Source organism: Apis cerana, linkage group LG9, assembly GCF_029169275.1.
Source record: "Apis cerana isolate GH-2021 linkage group LG9, AcerK_1.0, whole genome shotgun sequence".
In the NCBI taxonomy this organism is placed as follows: Eukaryota; Metazoa; Arthropoda; class Insecta; order Hymenoptera; family Apidae; genus Apis; species Apis cerana.
Window position 1 is genome coordinate 6,974,877 of NC_083860.1, and position 19,823 is coordinate 6,994,699.

At 33.8% G+C, this 19,823-nt stretch overlaps 1 protein-coding gene across 16 annotated transcripts in view; it reads left to right on the forward strand.

Annotated features, from left to right (window-relative positions):
- LOC108003092 (neuroligin-4, Y-linked-like) overlaps nucleotides 1–19,823 on the forward strand; it is a 307,743-nt gene that overhangs the window by 40,774 nt on the left and 247,146 nt on the right. For 15 of the 16 annotated variants that reach the window (XR_009831121.1, XR_009831122.1, XR_003699067.2 and 12 more), the window contains exon 3: nucleotides 18,849–19,197. The gene's annotated coding sequence lies outside the window, so the exon portion shown is untranslated. The remainder of the gene's footprint in view (nucleotides 1–18,848; nucleotides 19,198–19,823) is intronic. The other variant, XM_062079274.1, reaches the window with a different exon arrangement.

Below are 19,823 nucleotides of genomic sequence, written 5' to 3' on the forward strand. Positions count from 1 at the left end.
AAGAGTTAAGTGTAAACTTGAATTTGAAAATTGTCTCTAAATAACCAAATCTGATTGTATATATATGCGTGTGACAATAATATAAAAGAATTATGAGCTTAGAAGTAGTTTTTATGCATAATAAAACAATTCAAATATATTTTGTCACACAAAAAAAAAACACAAAGCAATCCTAAACTTGTTGTTGTTTCTTCAAGTCCTGCTTAAAAAAGAAGATGCTAAAATTTTACCGCCCTTGAAACACGTAACTCGTATCCCTGACTCTTCATACCAATCAAATCAAGATGAACGGAGAAGCAAAGAAATTCGCCAAGCTAATGGCTCGATAATAACGCATCGATCCCTCGTGGAAATCGTTTGGTTTATTATGAAAATTACGTCGTCCCCATTTTCTACAAATTTCAAGGGTACCAAAGTCAGGGGAAAACAAGGGTGCACGAAGGAAAGCATAAATTTGCAGTGCTAACGTTATTATGCGAGCTCTCTGACAGGAAGACGGGCAAACTTTCGCCATTAATCCCCACACCCCTCCCTCCTCGTCCTCTGGACGAGTAATTAATAATTGCCGAATCGCGCCATTTCTCACCGGATCAGAGACAAATAGAGGATTTGTTTTTGCTTTGTTATTCCGCGAAAATATTAAGGGATCCGTCTAAGGAGAGTGTTAAAAATTTTAGATTAGAATAATTATAGATTTGTTTAAAAGATTAATTTTAAGATAGAAAGAATTTGTAATTCTTCGTTTCGTTTGTTTCTCGTGTTCGGACGAGAAATACGAGGATCTTTTTCGCTATTCGTTTTTAAATGAGGAGGAATTTGTTTATCCTTTAAATAACATCGTTTCAAAAAACGTGGATAATTTCGATGGAAAAATTTGTAATTACTTTCCCAATTTATCTCCCCTCCTTTCTTGTTGATTTTGTAATCAACAAATATGCCAACAAATATAATCCTTAAGTCTTTAAATCCAAACATATAATGAACATCAAATCACTTAATTATTGATTTGGTATATGGGCTCCATTGTCAGAGAAGAATTTGTTTGAAGTACTACAATTCTCTCAATTATCTCGTTCAATATCCTACTTTAATCGGAGAAAAGAAGAGAAAAAGATCGACGAGGAAAAATCAAGCAAAGAATCCGTTGCAAGCTGAACGACTCGACAGAATCCCTGAATCGGTTTATCATGAAAATTATCTCGTTTTCGCTAAATTCTCGAATCAAGTGGCGGTACAGGGATGCATGATTTTCGTTGGTAATATCGCGGTTATGGATTTTGCATCGTTAACGAGGCAAGTGCGTATTTACAAAGGTATCGATGCGTTCCTGTCCATGCTAATTGGCCTATTACGCACCTTCTGAATGATTTTGAATGAACCAAGGATTTAGCTAATACGCGATGAATTTCGCGAATTCACGCTTCTGCCTCTTCGATCCTCTCCCGCTCTCTCGCTCCTCTCTCACCCCTTTATGTCGGGGTGTTTGTTCACAACTCGTTCGAGAGAATTGCACGAATTTAAGCGGAACATTTAAGCGCATTATATCGCTTCAATTTCTGGCAAAGAAGGAATTTCAATTTCGTTTGGACGAATTTATTTTTTTTAAATAAATAGATAGACTTTTTATGATGATTTTTATGATGTTTGTTTTAGTAAACAGAGCGGTTTTTGAATCGGAAAAAATTGGATTTGATTCGATTTCGAGATTGAGATTTTTTTGAGAATTTATAATTATTGGTAAATTTTTTTCATCTTAGGTGAAATGAAGGATTGATGAAACGTAAATGATGATTCTTTTGGATTTGGATGAAATTTTTGTTATAGATTGAGAACGGATGAGAGATATACGAGTTATTTCTCGAGATTTGAGATTTTTTTTTTTTTTGATATAGGTTGAGGATCGGAGAACAAGTATTTTTGATCGTGATTTATTTATATATAGCCGGTGTTGAAATTTTTATTGGAAGATTTTATTGAAAGGGAGATTCTTGCGTCCCAAAATATAATATTCTCGTGAAAAAGTTATTTGAGAGATATCTCGATACGTATATTATATATTTTTAACTATTAACTTGGAAAAATATTTATCCCTTTAATATTACAAATAAAGAGAAAATATACTTTTCGAATACTTTCCTGATTTTTTTTTTTTTTCATTCGAGTTTGATGCATCTCTTTATTTATTTATTTATTTATTTTGAAATAAAAAGAATAGCAATACAATTCAATTAATTTAATTAATAATTTCGTTTGCTTCAATATTTCGTTCTCACTTTTCTGAATAATGATACTATTTTATCATTCGTTTGATCCAAATGTTCACTGAAAAAGATTTACACGGTTCGTTTATTTTAACCGGTATTTTTCACGCTTTCCTCGCATTTATTTTCACCCCGTTGTCAAAGAAATTCCCTATCTCGGATAAATCAGGACGCAAATAATAATATTGATGATGATAATAATAACAATAACAACAACAATAATAATAATAATTACAACAATATAACTAGGTTATAATCTGGACATGTTTCTATTCAAAGGGTTATTATTACACAACAGAACGTTATTATGCAAATTTATTGCCTATTAATTACATCTCTATGCTGCGGTCACACAGACTGTTTCGTAATTGATTTAATTAAACAGTAATCTATTAACGGTTTGCGGTGCCAGCTTTGTGTAACTGACTTAGAATTAATAATAATAATAATAATAATAAAAAAAAAGAATTCAACATTTATTTTCTATATTTCAAATTGTACCGTTATTATTTTAAACGGTTCAAAAAATAATTATAAACCCTACAATTATTATTATTATTAAATTGATTAAATCGATAACTCAGAAATATTGATAAAGTGAGATAAATAAAAACAATTATCCTCTTTTATTAAATTTTATACTATTCATCTATAAACAATAATTCATTCAATTTTATAATTGTGAATGATGATCGCATATATATTATTTTCAATTCATCGATTTTTTTCAATACAATAACCAAATTAATATTTTTCAGGTAATTATTCAAAAAAAAATATATATACCATTTAAACACCGACAACTCGTTCAAAATAAAAAAAATTCCTGTTCCATCCATTAAAGCCAAAGCTAAACTCGAATTTTCTCTCGATCTCGTTCCTCCGTATCGCGTCTCCATTATAATTAACAAAATTATCCATATCATGGTGCGTTCATTTTTCCAGAAAAAGATCCTTTTTTTTTTTCTTTTCCAACCCTCCAATTATCCACGGAATCCACTCATTCGTGGAACAGCGTTTCGAATTATTCCGTTAACCGGCTCCATTTTTCAAGATGGCGAGGGGAGGAGGTTGTGGGAAGCGATGCAATCAAAGAATTGGCGTTTTTTTCATCGCGCGGTTTATCAAATTTTTATTCCCGAAAACCGGGCTTAATGCCACTCCGTTATTCCTCTGTGTGTACACGGCGCCGGCTATTATTTTCCATCGATGACCAACCCCGTTCAACAAATGCACCGTTTGTCGATGCCAGTTATCTTTTATTCAAGTGGGAAAAACGAATCTCGTCTTTTAGGATTACGATACAATTGTCGCGGTGCACCCCCTCAGTTTAATCTCTTAAAAAATGGCCAGGTAGTCGTCTGAATAGTCGGTGATTAATCGTTGGATCGGGCAAATACAGAACTTGCGACTCGTTCCCTGCCCAACTTGTAGCTACACCTTTTTTTCTCTTTTCCTTTTTTAGATAGAAAACAAATTTTCGAAATTTTAATCGCTGGACGAAACGAACGTTGTTATAATTTTTTTGTGCTCAAGTGATATCGATATGGATAGGAATATTGCGTTGTTTGGAAATGTGATGGATATTGTTATTAATGTTTTTTTCTTTTTTTTTATTTTGGATTGAGGAAAATTTTTCGAATTTCACAGCAAAGAGCGAAGTTTTTTCGTTTGCGAATAACGAGCACGAATGAATAACTAGGAGGAGATTGTTTTATGCACGTAAAAATGACAATTAATAATAGTTCACAAGCAACGAGATATTGTATCCAAATATTACGTGTTTTCTCGTTTGGGCAGAAAAACTTTAAATCAAAAGAGGAGATTGCATCGAAAATTGTAATTTTTAAAAAGATAACGAAAGAGATATGATTCTAATTACAACGAAATTATATATACGTGTATTCTTTATTTTTGCAATATGACGAATAATATCTTGCGAAGCGAGAAAATATTATCATTTTTACGCAATTTCTTATTTTGCAAAATAAATTATTTATTCGTAGCAAGAAAACATGGATGTTCAATTTAATAATTTTTTTTTATTTTCGCGATATAATTGTAGCTCCACGTTGACGAAGACGTAAGATTAATCGTGAAAACGTGAGAATTCTGTTCAATCTGCGGGTGTATCCGCAAGTATACGTATAATCCTCTTAAAGATATCAACCGACGCGCATCGTGCGGCTCCAAAAAAGGAGAGTTTGTGCGTAGAATTTATAACAAGTTGATAGCGAGAGATTTCCGTATCGTAATATAACGTGTATTATACATGTTTCATTGAAATAAGAGCAACTAAATAATTCAAAATTGCGATTAAAACGCGATATATTCTCAAAGGAAACATCCTCCCCGATGTTAATCTCTTCTCAAAACTTATTTCGTTTTGATTAAATTTCAATATTGGAGTTTATAGATCGAATCGAATGGTAATAGGATCGTTGTGTAATTATTATTAAAAGTTTGCAAAATGAAACTGCGGGTATGGTTTATAAAACCACATGTTAATTTTTATGTAAACATAGAGTCTGAAGAATACGAGTATGATTTGATTTTAGTAGTAAAATATTTTCTTTTTTTTTTTTCTCCTTCGATCGGCTGCGGGCTGAAAGTATCCTCAGTTAAAAGGTTGAAAAGCATTATTATTACGTATTATTTTCAGACGTTAGTCTGGCGATTGTTGAAGAAATGAAAATACGCAGAAAATAAATTATTCTTACTGTTGGAACGATGCGTGTTCCAAGTTTCCAGCTTTTCGAAATAACCAATCCGCTTACGTATCTATCCCAACGTTATACGGCTAACAAGTTTCACCAACGATGGACCGACAAATCCCTCGTCTGCGGGAGCAGATTAAATTCTTTTTAATCACTCTTCGTCCCCCTCCCCCTCTCCCCGTCTTGCCAGCCCAATCTCAAGAGCTAATACCGCGGATCCAACTCGAAATTTAATGGCCTGCCAAACGAATAGCCGACAATCTGACAATCTCGCGAAACAACTGCGAAAATTCATCCGCGCTGTATTTCTTCCAATTTCCAATTTTTAAGTATACGAATGCTGCCGATTTTCAGTCGTTTTCTGTATATTTTATGCACACAATATAGATACCAACTTGCTATAAATTCTGAAATAAATTGCTTGCAATTTCGAGACACTTTTCAATTCTATCGTATTCAAACGAAGTGTTTGCACTTATGAGAGGGGAAAGACGCATGGAGCAGCGTAAAATATCCTATACACACACGTATACATATCTTCTCAATTCTTCGAAAAATATTATTACAAAAAATTGCGTATACACGTATCTCCACTCTTGCATTTCCCTTCTCGATCATGTCCAACGATTCGATATTAAAGCCAACCCGACCCTTCTCCATCCATCTTCGTTATTCGAAAATTTCCGGCTGCATTTTTCGTTTCGTCCACGTTCGCACAACCCTTTGTCCGTGACACGCACCGGACATTCGGCGAAATAGGGCGCAACGAAGGGGAGGGGAAGGGGCTTCCTCCGCGGGCGAGGCAAGAAATTGCATTCTTCTTCCAGGGGCATTTCTTCCCCGAGAGAAGTTGGATGTTGCTCCCCCTCCCTCGGCCTGCGGTTTCGTAAATTGCTTCCACGATAACTCACCCACGAGTTTCACCCGTTGGAAACGCCACAGGGAACTTCCTCTCTCCCCTCCACGGCCGATTGTAATTTATGCCAACCCTCCTCCGCACGCTTCTCCTCTGATCCGTGCGGTATTTTAACCACGCGATTACCAACCCGATTAGTCCACGTCCACCTTCGTCACTCGTGTTTTATCGCTCACTTTTCCACGAGTTTCGACAATGTTTCCAAAATGTATAGTGCGTGCATGTATGTACATTTTTCGATGGCCATTTGGAGAAAGCGTTACGCATATTACGATGCTTGTGATGATCGGAAGTGGAAGAAGGAGAAAGATAGAAGAATTGACCGGCGCCAAGAAATTACTATTAACTTATCGCAGTGTGATTATTTTTAGAATTCGTTTTTAGAATTCCTGAATTATCCTGAAACGCATCGTTCGTCAGAAAACTCAAAAATCCATCGAAGGGAAGAGAATCGAATTTCGATTTCACGCTCAACACCGAGCTTCTCGCGGGTCTCCACCTTCAACGGCCCTGTTTCCAATGCACGCGTTTCCTACATCACGGATGCAGACACGTTAAAGGCGATACAGTGGGATCCTCGAGTTTCCGGCTTTTCGATTATCCGCCCAGTCCATTATCCTCGCTTTTCAATTATCTCGCTCACCGCCAAAGGTATTATAATATACCGCCTTTGTCATTCTTCGTCGTATCTCGTGTTTGTATTTTTTTTTTAAATCTTTCTTTAGTTAAACTTTTAACAGACTTTACAAGACTTTACAAAATCAAGTAATCGTTTCTCGAATTTGATTCGTTTGCTGGAAAAAGGAACGAAGAGGTACATGAATATATTCCTGTTTAATTCCTCGTTATTTCTCGTGGAATATCTCGATCTTAGAAGAACTGGCAATTAGACTAAATAGTTAGGAATTTAGAATACATTGAATATTCCTCTTACCTCGAAATTTAATCGGAGATAAATTCTATCAAAGATCCTTTAACGAGACGAATCAGAAATTCGAATGTCAAAGATGACAAATTAATAATTTCCACTTTCGAGTTTCTTCTCTTCTCCAACTACTTTTCTCCGAACGATCCCGCGATTATGAGCCGTATGAAGGAGAGTTCTAGCATTCTCGTTTCTATAAAGAGCTCTTTCGAAATTTTCATTTGCATACGGCACCGCGTGAAAAACGTTTTCACACAAAAAGTGTGCCAACTTGGTATCGTAAGATTAGATAGTTTTAAGACGCCCAAGCGGAGGTGGATGGATCTAGATTTAATCGGTTTATTTCGGCCTCGATTAGCCTCGTTTAATCGGGGCTCGTCGGCCTGCATCCCTCGGGAAACGCTACATCCATCGACTTCCGGTCGACGAGGTCCTCGTAACTTTCACTCGGCTGCCCCCGTCGATCGATAGTGGAAGCTTTTCTAACGAGATAAAAATTAGAAAATTTCGCGCTTCGAATCGTATGGAGCTTAGTGAAAAATAAATATTCGAAATTGACGAGAGAGAGGCAGAGAGATTAATGACATTTTGATCTCTTCAAGTTAAGAGTTACGTGTAGAAATAAATATTTTAAAATATCGTATTATTGCCCGTAATAATAATTGTACATATTTTTGACTACATCGTTTATTAATATTCTAAATATTAATACTTGATATAAATTTTTTTTTAAACGTAGCAATATATTTCCCTCCAATTGCCTGTCTCCAATCTTAAAATTTAAATGTTGGAAATGAATATTTAAAGCGAAAGAAGTAACGTAAAGAAGTAACGTATTTTAAAAAATCCGAGATCACAATTTTAATAATTCCAAAAGGAAGAACAAAACGAATATTTCAAAAACGGAAATAAAACGAAAGAAAGTAATTTCTAGGGCGATCTTCGAGATTTCTTTCAAAGTTAACACTTTAATAAAGGTGGGCGGCGAGTTGAAGAAGTTTCATTCGCGGTCACATTTTCGTGGGCCCATGGCATCGCCACGTGTTCCTATCCTTCTTTCTCGCGTTCATCTCCTCGTTTAACCTTTCCTTTTCCGTTCTCAAAGAGGAGGCAGCACAACCGACTGCGAGTATTTACGAAAACTGCCTGTCTTTCGCGAGATTCTAACGAGGTGGAATTTATGCACGAATTGACGAGGAATGATAAAAGTTGACACGAAGCAGCCTGCGTGTGAACAAACGACCACACGAGCGATGTTGAATTTAAGAACTCGAGTGGAATCGTTTGATTTTTTATTTTTGTCGTGCAAATTGTGGGCCAGAGATAAATCATTCTCCTTTTCTACAAATACACGTATGATTTGAAACACTCCTTTTACTTTTGCACAAACTATATATAATACCAATATACCATCTCCAAAATCCAAACTCTGAATCCAAATGATGCTGATTTTATTTTTTGAATTATTATTATCGTGGAAATTCTTCGATATCTTTGTCAAAAAAATTCTTTTCCAATGAAGCGACTAATAAGTAAGACATTTTAAAATCTCAACAAAGATCCTCTCAAAACTTTCTCCCTCCCTTCTTCCATAATAATTCCATAAATAAAAAAATCTGCACGAGAGTCTTGATCCTTCGGCAAGAAGAACGTTCGAGCCAAGCAACCGTGATAAAATCGGCACCCGATAAGAAAAAACTCTGTGCCTTCTCGATCGTTCGCACCTGGATCGCTCCGCCACCCCTTCGTTATCACCCCCTCCCTCTCCTCCTCGTCCCTCGAATCCTCGAAAATTGTTAACTTTTTCTACCCGACGGCGAGAAGAGGAAAAACTCGCCCCTTTCTCTCTCCCTTTCCGACAACGTCGTTCAAACGAAAGAGGAATCGGGGCCCTGTTTATTCGCGGACGCGATTATTCGGCGAGAATCGTTCATTAACGGTGAAACGTCGCTGTTTACCACGGCCGGCAATTAACTTTTGGGAATGATAAATGTTTGCCGACCAATGGCGTCGGTCAAGTGGTGCGTTTCAGTTGGGGGGAGGGGAGGGAGGGAGAATTCGAGAGGTGGAAGATGGTTGTTTGAGCTGAGTTTTACTGTAAACGGTTCGTCGCCTGTTTCGAGGGGTGGAGTGCGTTTCGCGGTTTGCTTTTGCGTTCATTTCTTTTTTGTTCAGCTTACGTTTTAATTGTAAGCTACAAGTAGTTTTCGAGAGAGTTTAGTTTAGTTTAGTTTAGTTTAGTTTAGTTTAGTTTGTTATATTACCTGTTTATAAATTTTTTAACAACACGTTCTTTTGTTAATTTAAAATAAATTCTAACAATGTGAGTCTAAATCTGTTGTTGCGAACGGATAATTGGAATTAAAATATCGTTGTAGAAATAATTAATTGTATTTAATTGCGCGAATAGAAATTAATATTAATTTTAAAGGGATAGTATTATACATTTTAGTCATAATCAGGGATGAAAATCTTTGATAGTTGAATTTTTGAGAAATATAGAAATCCAGAGGATTACAATATTCAAGAAATATCTTTTATAGGTCTTTGTTATAAATATTTTACAATTACTAAAATAAATTACAAGTTCATTTCATTTTTTTTAAATAATCAATTAATATATCGACGAGCAACAAATGAGTCTAAATCTGACAATTTAATTCTTTGTCGTATAATTTATACTATTTAATTATTTTTCGTTTATTATACGTATTTTTACAATGCAGTACTCCGTGAAAATGTAAATTGTTTTTCCACGAAAATTAACGGAACACGATGCATTCGTGCCTTGCATTGAATTCAAGTGGAGGAAAAATTTCGCGGTCTCGCAGCATTCGTGGAAGTAAAACCGCGGATTCCGCGAAGAATGTTGGCGGAATCCTAATGGGATTATTAAAGCCGTTCCGATTGAAAAAAAAAGACTGTTTTGTAGAAGCTTACTTTCATGAACTGGAGGGATATTACTAGGATGATGATAGCAGTCGAGGCCATTAGCTTCTTTAACAAGAAAAAGCTGATAAAAAAAGTATCGTTCCAAAGATACCTCGATTTTCTCGTGGTACACTAATTGGAATTTAATTTCTCAACTGCTGTTGCAGTTTATTTATACGTTAATACTGAAATTGAACGATTAGATGAAAAGCTTGTCGTTTTGTCCTGTTCGTGAAGAGAATTGCACGAGAGTCGAAGATTTCCTTTGAAATTTTAATTTCAATACTCTGGAATCTGAAGTTTCCACATTTTGACTTCGAATCCTCGAATGGACGTGAAATTTACGAATTCTCAGTTTCTCAATCTTTGGACTCGAGGACACTGCAAACTTTGGTTCATAAAAATTTCGACCTGCCATTTTCAATCCCGCACTGCACTCAGTTTTGCATCCTTATATTATCCTGAATTTTTCTAAACCTTTTCGACATTCCATCCTTCTTTTAATCCACAACAATAATTCACGATCTAAAAAAACATTTTACAACTCCAAAACGGATAAAAATTCCTCATTTGAAATTCTCGCGCGTTAAATCTTGTTAAAAGGGGGATTTATTATTAAAAGAAGGATCAGAAACTTATCGTATTACACATTTTGCAAAGAAGCAACGAGTAATTGTACGTAAATTACCTCATCTCTCCTCGATAAATTAACCGACACTTTCCATCGCTTTCCAAACTTTAACGTGGTTGTTCTCCTAAAGTATCGACGTAAGCAAAACTTTTTTTTTTTTTAAATCCCATCCTAATTCTCGATTCGATTCCACCACCATTCGAGTTCGGATTCGACAAATTTTCCAAAGTTTCGCAACGGAGGGGGGCGTTATCTCTTTACACTCGCGCGAACATCGTGGATATCTTTCGAAGCTTTTATCGTTTTCCAAGACGAGTCCAAGAATCGACGTCGCCCTTCGACTCGCGGTGGGAATTTGAATTAAAGTGGAGACCGTAATGGCGGCGGCATATTGGGTATTGTAATCTCTGGCTGAGCCCGAATATCACGATATCGTGAAAATTTGTTGAGATCGAAGACGGAGTGGAATAATTCTTGAAGTGGTAGCTTTTGCAAATTGGGAATTGTGAAATGCGGAATGAGAAGAGAGAGTGGAGAGTGTTAGATTATAGGGAGTTGAGGGAATAATTGGGGAAAATTATTGTGGAATGACGAGTGGTAATTTGAAAGGAGAGGATATGTCGTATGAAGATCGCTGTGGAATGCGTGAAATTGAGGTTAAATTTTTAAAGGGAGGAAAGAAAGGAGAGGAGGAATTGATAGATCGTATAAAAGTATAAAAATGCGATGTCGAGAAATGTGTGAAATTGAAACAATGGATGAAAGGTGTAATGATGCTGCAACGCGTGAAATTGAAATGAATTTTTGAAAATAATAAGGGGGAACGAAAAATAAAAAAAATAGAACGGATGAAATATAAAATTAGAAATAAACGAAGCGATTGTTTAACGAACATTAATTTTGTTTCATTTATATAAAAGAATACATTTGTTCTCAACTTTAACGTAACTTGTGTGTACTCTTGGTTTATTAACTTCTACGAGGCGACATTAATACAAAAGTATTAAAAGTCAAACATCTTGAATTACCACTTTTAATAAGAAGCAACGGGGTACAATTTATTCGAGCGTGAAACAACTTTCTCTAAATGGAATATATTTAAATGCAAATAGGAAAAAGTATTTCCATTATATTCTATCATATTTTCTTTTTACTTCATAATAAATTTAAAGAATTGTCAAGGAATTCTGATCTGAGAATTTTGATAATCTTCTTTTCTCAAAAGAAAAAGAATAATTGATTTGTTCAACTTCGTCCAAAAAATCATCGGAATACATCTTCGTAACCTACATCTTTCCAACTTTTAATTCCAACTTCCTAATAATAAAAACAGAATCCCTGCACGACTCCAAATTCCATTGTATCTCAACACCGTGCAACAAAAGAATCACGGCATTATATCCTCCATAAGGCTCATCCTTCTATCTCAGTGGTTCTTAACTTCTTCCAAGACACGGAACGCTATCGATCAATAACAACAACAAGAATATAACGTAACATAATATATTCCCTGGAATATTCCTATTCCAAACATGGATCATTATTCCATTACAATATTATATTTTCCAATTTTCAAAGTTTGCCAAGGATCAATCATTGCATCAAAATCGTTACTTTATAATATAAACAAAAGACGGATAATTGGAAAAATAACTAGTTAAAAATCTCAAATAAACTTGTGCTTCACAAGTTGATCACTTATTCAAACTCTCATACAGTTTCCAGATATTAATCTCGGTTACTTATTTTATGGTTAATTATTTTTATTCCGAAGAATAAATTATCCAAGTAATTTCTCCGAAAGTAAGTTTATATTTGTAATTATTAAATTTTCACCCAAATACTTTATAACGTAATTATAATTTATACTTGTGTCTGAAAAAAAAGAAATTAATTTTCAAAATTACATCCGTACTGTACAAGAAAAACCACGTTTGGTTTCTTCTTATTATCAAGCGTGGCGAGAAGAGTCCAAAAGAACCACTGTCCCGTCCCTCAATCCACTCCTCCTCCGACAAATCTCGCGGTCGTAGCTCAGGGAATCGCGCGAACCTAATTTCGCGGGTATTGAGGCTCAATCGAGGGGAAGATTTCCTCCGGTGGCGTTTCGAGTCGGGCGGAAATAAAGGATGTGCCGAAGCCAGAGGAGGTTGGATAAACCGTGGACGGATGTTTTTGTTGCATCCATCGGCCGCGTTCGTTCGGCCGCCTATCGCGTTTCAACGAGAGCCAAAGGGGTGAAACGACAGCTTAGGTAGGGCGGGGACAAAGGAGCTGCTCGGTTGTTTTCACGGTGCGCGCGTCCTCCTTTAACGGTGTGAAAGGGTAGAAGTGACGTCTTCACCCGCCTGTTTCCACGTGAAATAGTCGTTTGTTCGTCCCTTGCTTTGCGAGGGGACCATGAATGGGGGCGGGTGGATGGGATTGCGAATGGTATTGAAGGATTTACGGCGATAATGGGGATTTCGTGGGATCCGTTTCGCGAGTGGATACGTTTCTTTTCTTTTCTTCTCTTTCTTCTTTTTTTCTGCCGATTTTTTGATACGTGCTGATAAGAATTATTTCGAAATATTGGAAATGTGGACGAAGAAATGTTTGGAATTTTAAATTTTTTAGGGGATGTAATTTTATGTATTTCGTTTGGATGCGTGAATAGAAAAGATGTGGAGGAGGAATGCTAAATATGTAATTTCTCAACAGTGTGTTCTTTGAATTTTGAGTGTGTGGATAAAAATTGAAAATGTGAATAGTTAGGAGTGTAAGGATTTAAATACAATTTTGCGTCGTTTGAAAATTAAAAATTTGGATGATAGGGAAATAGATAGATGTGATTTTGAATTTTGATTGTGTGGATTGAGAAATTAAAAATGTGAGGAGGAAAATGTGATGAAAAATGTAAGGGGTTGTTTTTAACTTTAGATTTTTAAATAACGAATTTTCTCTTCATATCTTTTGCACGTAATTCCATCATTGCAATTAGTTTGAAATGCAAATAAAAAATTTTTTAATCTAAGAAACTGATGAGGGATACAAAGGATTGAAGTTGGTTGTTATTTCACAAAACTAACGATTGACAGAGGATTAAAAGAATATTTCGTTTGAAATTTCACTTCGTGATACGTGATCCCTTTGTTTCGATGCCTTTGAAATTTCATACCGGTAAGAAACATGCTATTACAAAGTATCATAGGAAAAGAAAAATTTAGATACACCGACACGTGTAAAATCAAAATTTCGAAATATTTTTAATATCAACTTTCCCCAAATTTCCAATACTTTTAATAATTCAATTCATTCGCCTCCTATTTTGATATATCGTTAACATCATGTTAAAAATATCAATATATCAATTAACATTGCATCAATATTCCATGAATTATAAATTTACAATGTAATTTATATTCAAAATATCACTCGATTCTTATCATATGAAATTCCAATTGATTCGAACAGGATTCGTATCACATCTCATTAATTTTTATTCACCGGAATAAATTATTAATATTCGACCAAATTTCGTCCCTTTCGCTCTTCTTTTTCGTATTTTTGTCCCCTTCTTCGTTCGAAAACTTCATTATCCCCCACTTTGTCGAAAGAAAAGGACCCTCATTTTTATCGAAATTTATCGCGCACAGCCTTATTATCGGCCTTGGCCCCCCTCCCCCCATCTCAATTTAATGGAATCGGACGTTAAAAGTCAGACAGGTTGAGTTACGGAATTTAATAAGCATTCGGGCACGTAATACGCGTTTATTTGAGTGAACATCGATCGTCGTAAATAAAGAAAAGAAAGAAAAAAAAAAAAAAGAAAAAGGAAAAAAAAGTGGGGAAAAGAAAATTGTAAGTTAAGCGCACGGTTTGCATTTAAGAATGAGAATTTATAGTCTTCCAAGGGAGAGATCGCATTTTTATCAGAGATATTGGAGAGAATTTCTTCTCTTGTGAGAGAAGAAATTGCGCAAAGAATAGCGTTCTCTTTGAAATACGATGTATGTGTATTATTCTAATATTTTTTTTTATTTGTATCCTTTATTTTTTAAATTTAAAAGATATATATATATATAGATGCTTGGAAAAATTTTATCCAAAAATGAATAAGGTTAAATCTTTTTAAGATTATTAATTATTTAATTCTTCCGATAGTATTATTGAATGAAACTTTTTATATTTATATTCGTAAAATTTATTTAAAACGATGTAAAACGAAACGCGTGTTGTATTGGGTTGATGCACAAACATTGTACGTCTACTTTTAATATTTAAAAAAAAAGAAAGAAAAAAAATAGTGTTCAAAGATTCAATGACGCGTGTATACATAAAGGGATATGGTATAAAGAAAAATATAATTTTAACAAATTGATACACAAGTAGACACAAATACGACCAATTTTTGTACATAGCACAAGAGACAGTAAACACTAATATTTGCCTCGTATAAAAATATAGATTTTCACAAGAAACGTGTGAAAATTTGTGCAATAAATATGCGTTTGATGGAAAATTACACGATAAGGAAAATAAACATTCGACGATAATGTGTAACGCGTCAATTCGCAATTTTAATATTGATCCATCGTTCCACGTTCAAAAATTACACAAAGGCGAAATCAAATGTCAAATTACTCTCGAAAAACACAATTAAACCCTCCCTCCCTTTCCCCCCAACATAATAAACCATCGACGTGCACCAAAAACATAAACAATTTAACAATATCTATTTACATCGATATCCACGTCACGATTTTAACGTACTCGACACGAGTACGAAATCGTGTCAAGCCGATTACTCTCGACCATACTCGAAGAACTCGTGACCGTGAGCATAACCGTTGCTGAAACCGGCTAATTAGAAAAAAAAAAAAAAAGAAATTCACAAACCATCGTGATCGTGGAAAGGGATGACGTCGAATATTTCGTTCGAGAAAGAACGATGTTTCTCGGCTCGTACCTATCTGGGCCGGGTTTCACGGTACTTAAGTCAAATAGGTGAAGAAAGATAGGGAGAGAGAGAGGGGAGAAAGTCGAAAAAAAAGAGAGGGAAGAGGGGCAGGTCTCACGGCAGGATGGAAGAAAGTTTGACATTCACGAGAGGGGGAATTTTAAAATTCACGCCAGGGAGAATATGAATGTTTAATGTCCAGAATGGGATGAATAAAGCAGGGTGGTGGCCGAAAAGAACGTGAGAGCAATTTGATTTTTCTTGTAACGGAGTTTCCAAGTGTGTAAACCTTGGCCGCGGCTGACCGATTTGCATAAATCTGAACGGGGACGGGATAATGTCAAGTCGCGGTATAATGTTTGTTGCGAATTGATTAAGGGATGAATTTGTATTTATCTCGAACGAGAAATAAACGATAAGTGAATAATTTTTGTGAGAAATAGGTTTTGGTTAATAATTAGATATTTTTTAATAGGAATATTTTGATTTGGAAGAAGGAAGAGAGAGAGAGAGAGAGTGTGTGAAAATAAAATGGTGAAATGTAAAAAGTTTAGATTTAGATTTTTTGTAATGTTAATTTTTGGATAACAAATTAAACGTTTTCTTTCTGTTATTATTTTAATTAGGCGTTTTAGAACGTTTCGATCGAAATATTGGAGAAAATTTATCAAATCATTCAATAATTTATCGGTGATTTAAATTTTTTCTTTGCTTTCTTTATATATCTAAAAGATTGTTTAGGAATTTTGCAGTGTAGATACATTATTTTAAACAATATAACAATATTTATATTATGACACGTGATATTTATTCATTTATTTATCAGTGAAATATTGTTTTCCACGGATACAAAAATGGGACACAAACATGCACGAAATGAACGTATAAATTGTACCCAGTATACCCAGGGAAATACAAACATAGTCCCACGGAAGGGAGTTATATTAAAAAGCACGAAATAAAAAAAAAAAAAAAAAAACAACCAGGAAAAACATAGCAAGTTCGATTATCGTTATTCGAAATATTTTTTATCGTTTCATAATCTGAATTTACAATTCCTGTTACTATAAAAATTATTGCAGTTAAAATTCAAAGTTTCGTCACCGTTGAAAACAAAATCGCTAAGGGGATTGAGAGCTATGTGTATCAAAAAATACATTCTTCAAATATTTTGAAAACTGGGGGAAAAATCGTGTCCCATAGAGATTACGACGAGAAAATAAATATGGATGAACCAAGAGATTCTTCAAATAAATAACATACAAAATTGCAACTATTTACAACTATTTAAAGTTAAAATTTTCTTTTTTCTTTTTATAAAATTCGCGAATACATTGTACAAGTATTTTGAAAATTGGAAAATAAATTTGTTATATTTCATATTACTATCAAATTAATAGATAAAAATAAAGATAAATATAAAAGAATTTCAATTTGTAATTTCATAATATAAACGTTTCCACAATAATTTTTAAAACAAAAGTAATCTTCCAAAGATCACCATTAAGATTAAAATTTCCTTTCAACCCATCACTTCAAATATAAACGCATTTCTACAAATATTTCGAAATTTCTTACATTCCAAGATTACTTATCGAATAGAATAATCCATCAATTTTTGCACATTATATTAATACAATTTTCCAAGAGTAATTTTCCTTGAAGTTAAAAAATTTCTTCTTCAAATCGTAAAGTGAATAATAAATGAAGGCAAGGAGAAGGTAATGGAAGAATCGTTAATTCGCGACGATTAAACGAGGGCAACGATCAGTTGAATGGACAGAAGGTCCATAGAATATCCAGGGACACGGCACGCGCATTTCGCAGGAGCATCAATGTTAGAAATGGAGGCCCGTTCGTGTTGCTTGGATCGTTGAAAATAATTAATCGGCACGTCCGATTGGGAAGGAAGTTCCATGAAAATCGGGGGATCCATGGAAGGCGGTTTAAAGAGGTTTAAAGAGAGAGAATGGATTTATTCGGCGTGAAATTAATCGGTGGAACAGCCGGGGAAAAGTAGGATTTATTTAGCATCCGGTTGATTCGTTCTAAGGCTCTTACCGGAGGAACAAGGAGGGAAGAAACAAGAGGATTGTTTTGTGTATTGGCAGTTTTATATATATATTATTGGTTCTCGCGAGATATGGTTACTTATTGAGAGTAAGACGTTTCGTTTTTAAAATTAATTTACGAGACTTAATATAGGATATTATTTAAAAAGATTATTTTAGAACGAGGAGGAAGAGGGTGAGATGTAAAAATTGACGAAATAAAATTTTTTCCTCGGTGAAAAAGAAAATTTCTTCGAAGAGAAATTGAGGAAAAAAAGTTAACTTATTTTTATTATCCATGTAGATTTAACTTTTTGTTTATAAAAAAAATCACAATTACTTTAAAATTATTTATTATTACAAATAATTGAGGATAAATAATTATAGGCAAATAATGGAAGATTGTTGTTATTTTCCAAATGTTTTCTTTGCTATGTTTTTAATAAAACGTTGTAAAACTGTAAACTGTATAATTAATATCTTGTTTTCGTCCGGCTAGCATAGAAATTTAACTTTCTATACTCGGCCGGTGTACCGAAAAGAGCAACCGTGTTCAATTGGATTACTACTAACTGCTACTTAATTACACGCAACGGTAATTTACGAGGCAACTTAATTAGGACTATCCACCGTTTCGAGTTTCATCGGATCTGTCCTCCTATATAAGATTAATTTCCATAAATTAAATCACCCTTTAAATCTCTTATCTCGTATCGTAAAATTATTTTCATTGGCAGGAGTCAAATCGCTACTATTTTATGAAAAATAGTAATAGCTATGTAAATTTTATTTTAAAGCATGATTATCGTTTCGAATCGTCTTTTGCCATTTTTAATCAAGTACGAATAGAAATAAAATTTTGTTTATGGTAATTATTCTGGATTATCCATCATTTTAACTTTTATTTTTTAACAATTTTAAATTGAAAATTGATGCGAAAAAAAATTGTAAAATTCAATTTTAATTTGTAAAAATATATTAAATATTTCTTTTATTGTAATAATAAATCGTTAAGTAGTATAAATTAATGATAAATTAATAATAAAAGATATCGTTAAATTATTGATAGTTGTTTTTGAAAAATCACTTTTGACGAAATTGGAAAAGGAAATAAATTCTCGCCAAACTTTCGTTACGCGAGGTTCGATAAATACAAAGGAGGTCGCGAGAACGGCTCATTATCCAACGAGCCTTCGTGGCGAATAGATCGATTTACTTTAATTCTATTAATATATAAATTAATTTACAATATTATTTGTTTTTCGATATTTATTAACATTTTTTATACCGTTTTGATAATGATAATTATTTATTTACATGTAATTAATTCATTAATTTATTTATATTTATTTATTTATTAAAGTGCAATATTTATTTCGCAATTAATTTCTTATTGTTAATTTTAATTGTTTACTTATTAATTAATTTACCTGTTTATTCGATCGTTAATTCACTTATTTATATATTTCTTTTACAGATGGATTTCGTAGTTATCATCCTCTCTCGTGGTGGTTGATCTGGTAATTGACGTCGTTTTTCAATCATAATTTTAGATTAAAAAAATTTCATTAGAAAGAAACGACGATTATATCGCAAATATTAGCTTTTGGAAAGCGATGTCGAGCCAAGATCTACGTGATCCACTCCAATCCAAGTCCTGGAAGATTTCCTTTGGGTATCCTGGTCATCTGGACTGCAGATATCATTTTATTTGCCTTTATCTTTGTGACACGTCGTGAAACTTCCTCAAGATATCACCTGTCTCTACTCGATGACAGCCTTCTCGATATTCCGGATCACGATAATGATATCCTTGGCATCTGATAGTAAGTCACGTTATATATTTTTGTTCTTTTTACTTGTTTTTTCGATTCGATATGGATGGATGATTACATCATGCTCAAAATTTTGCATGATTATTTGTTATAGTAACGTTTCTTCTTTCTTTGTTTCATTTATTTATCTTAGATCTTTTTATATACAAAAAAAAATCGAGGAATGTTTATTTTTATATTTCTTTGGCTCATTAATCATTAATCATTACTTTATTCGTGTATATTAAAATATTCGATTAAAATATATAAAATTATCTTTCTTAATTAAATTATTAACATTCCTTGGTTTTAATTTAAAAATTAACAACTTGATCTTCATATTTATAATTTTTAATACGATTTAAAATATAATAGTAAATTTACTAGATTTTTATAAATAAGCAAATCAATAAAATATCTTCATATTTGTTTATTAATTTTTAAACGAAAAAGAAAATACGTACGAGTTACTTATTTCTCTATAAATTTTAATAAGAAATTTCTTTAGTCGAATCCTCGAATCACTAAATTTTTTTTTTTTTAAATATCTATCGTCTTATTACACATTTGTCGCAGTTCGTTCGCAAAGAGCGACGAGACTCCAAGTTTCCAAGCCGTGTAGAGACGACCAAAAGCAT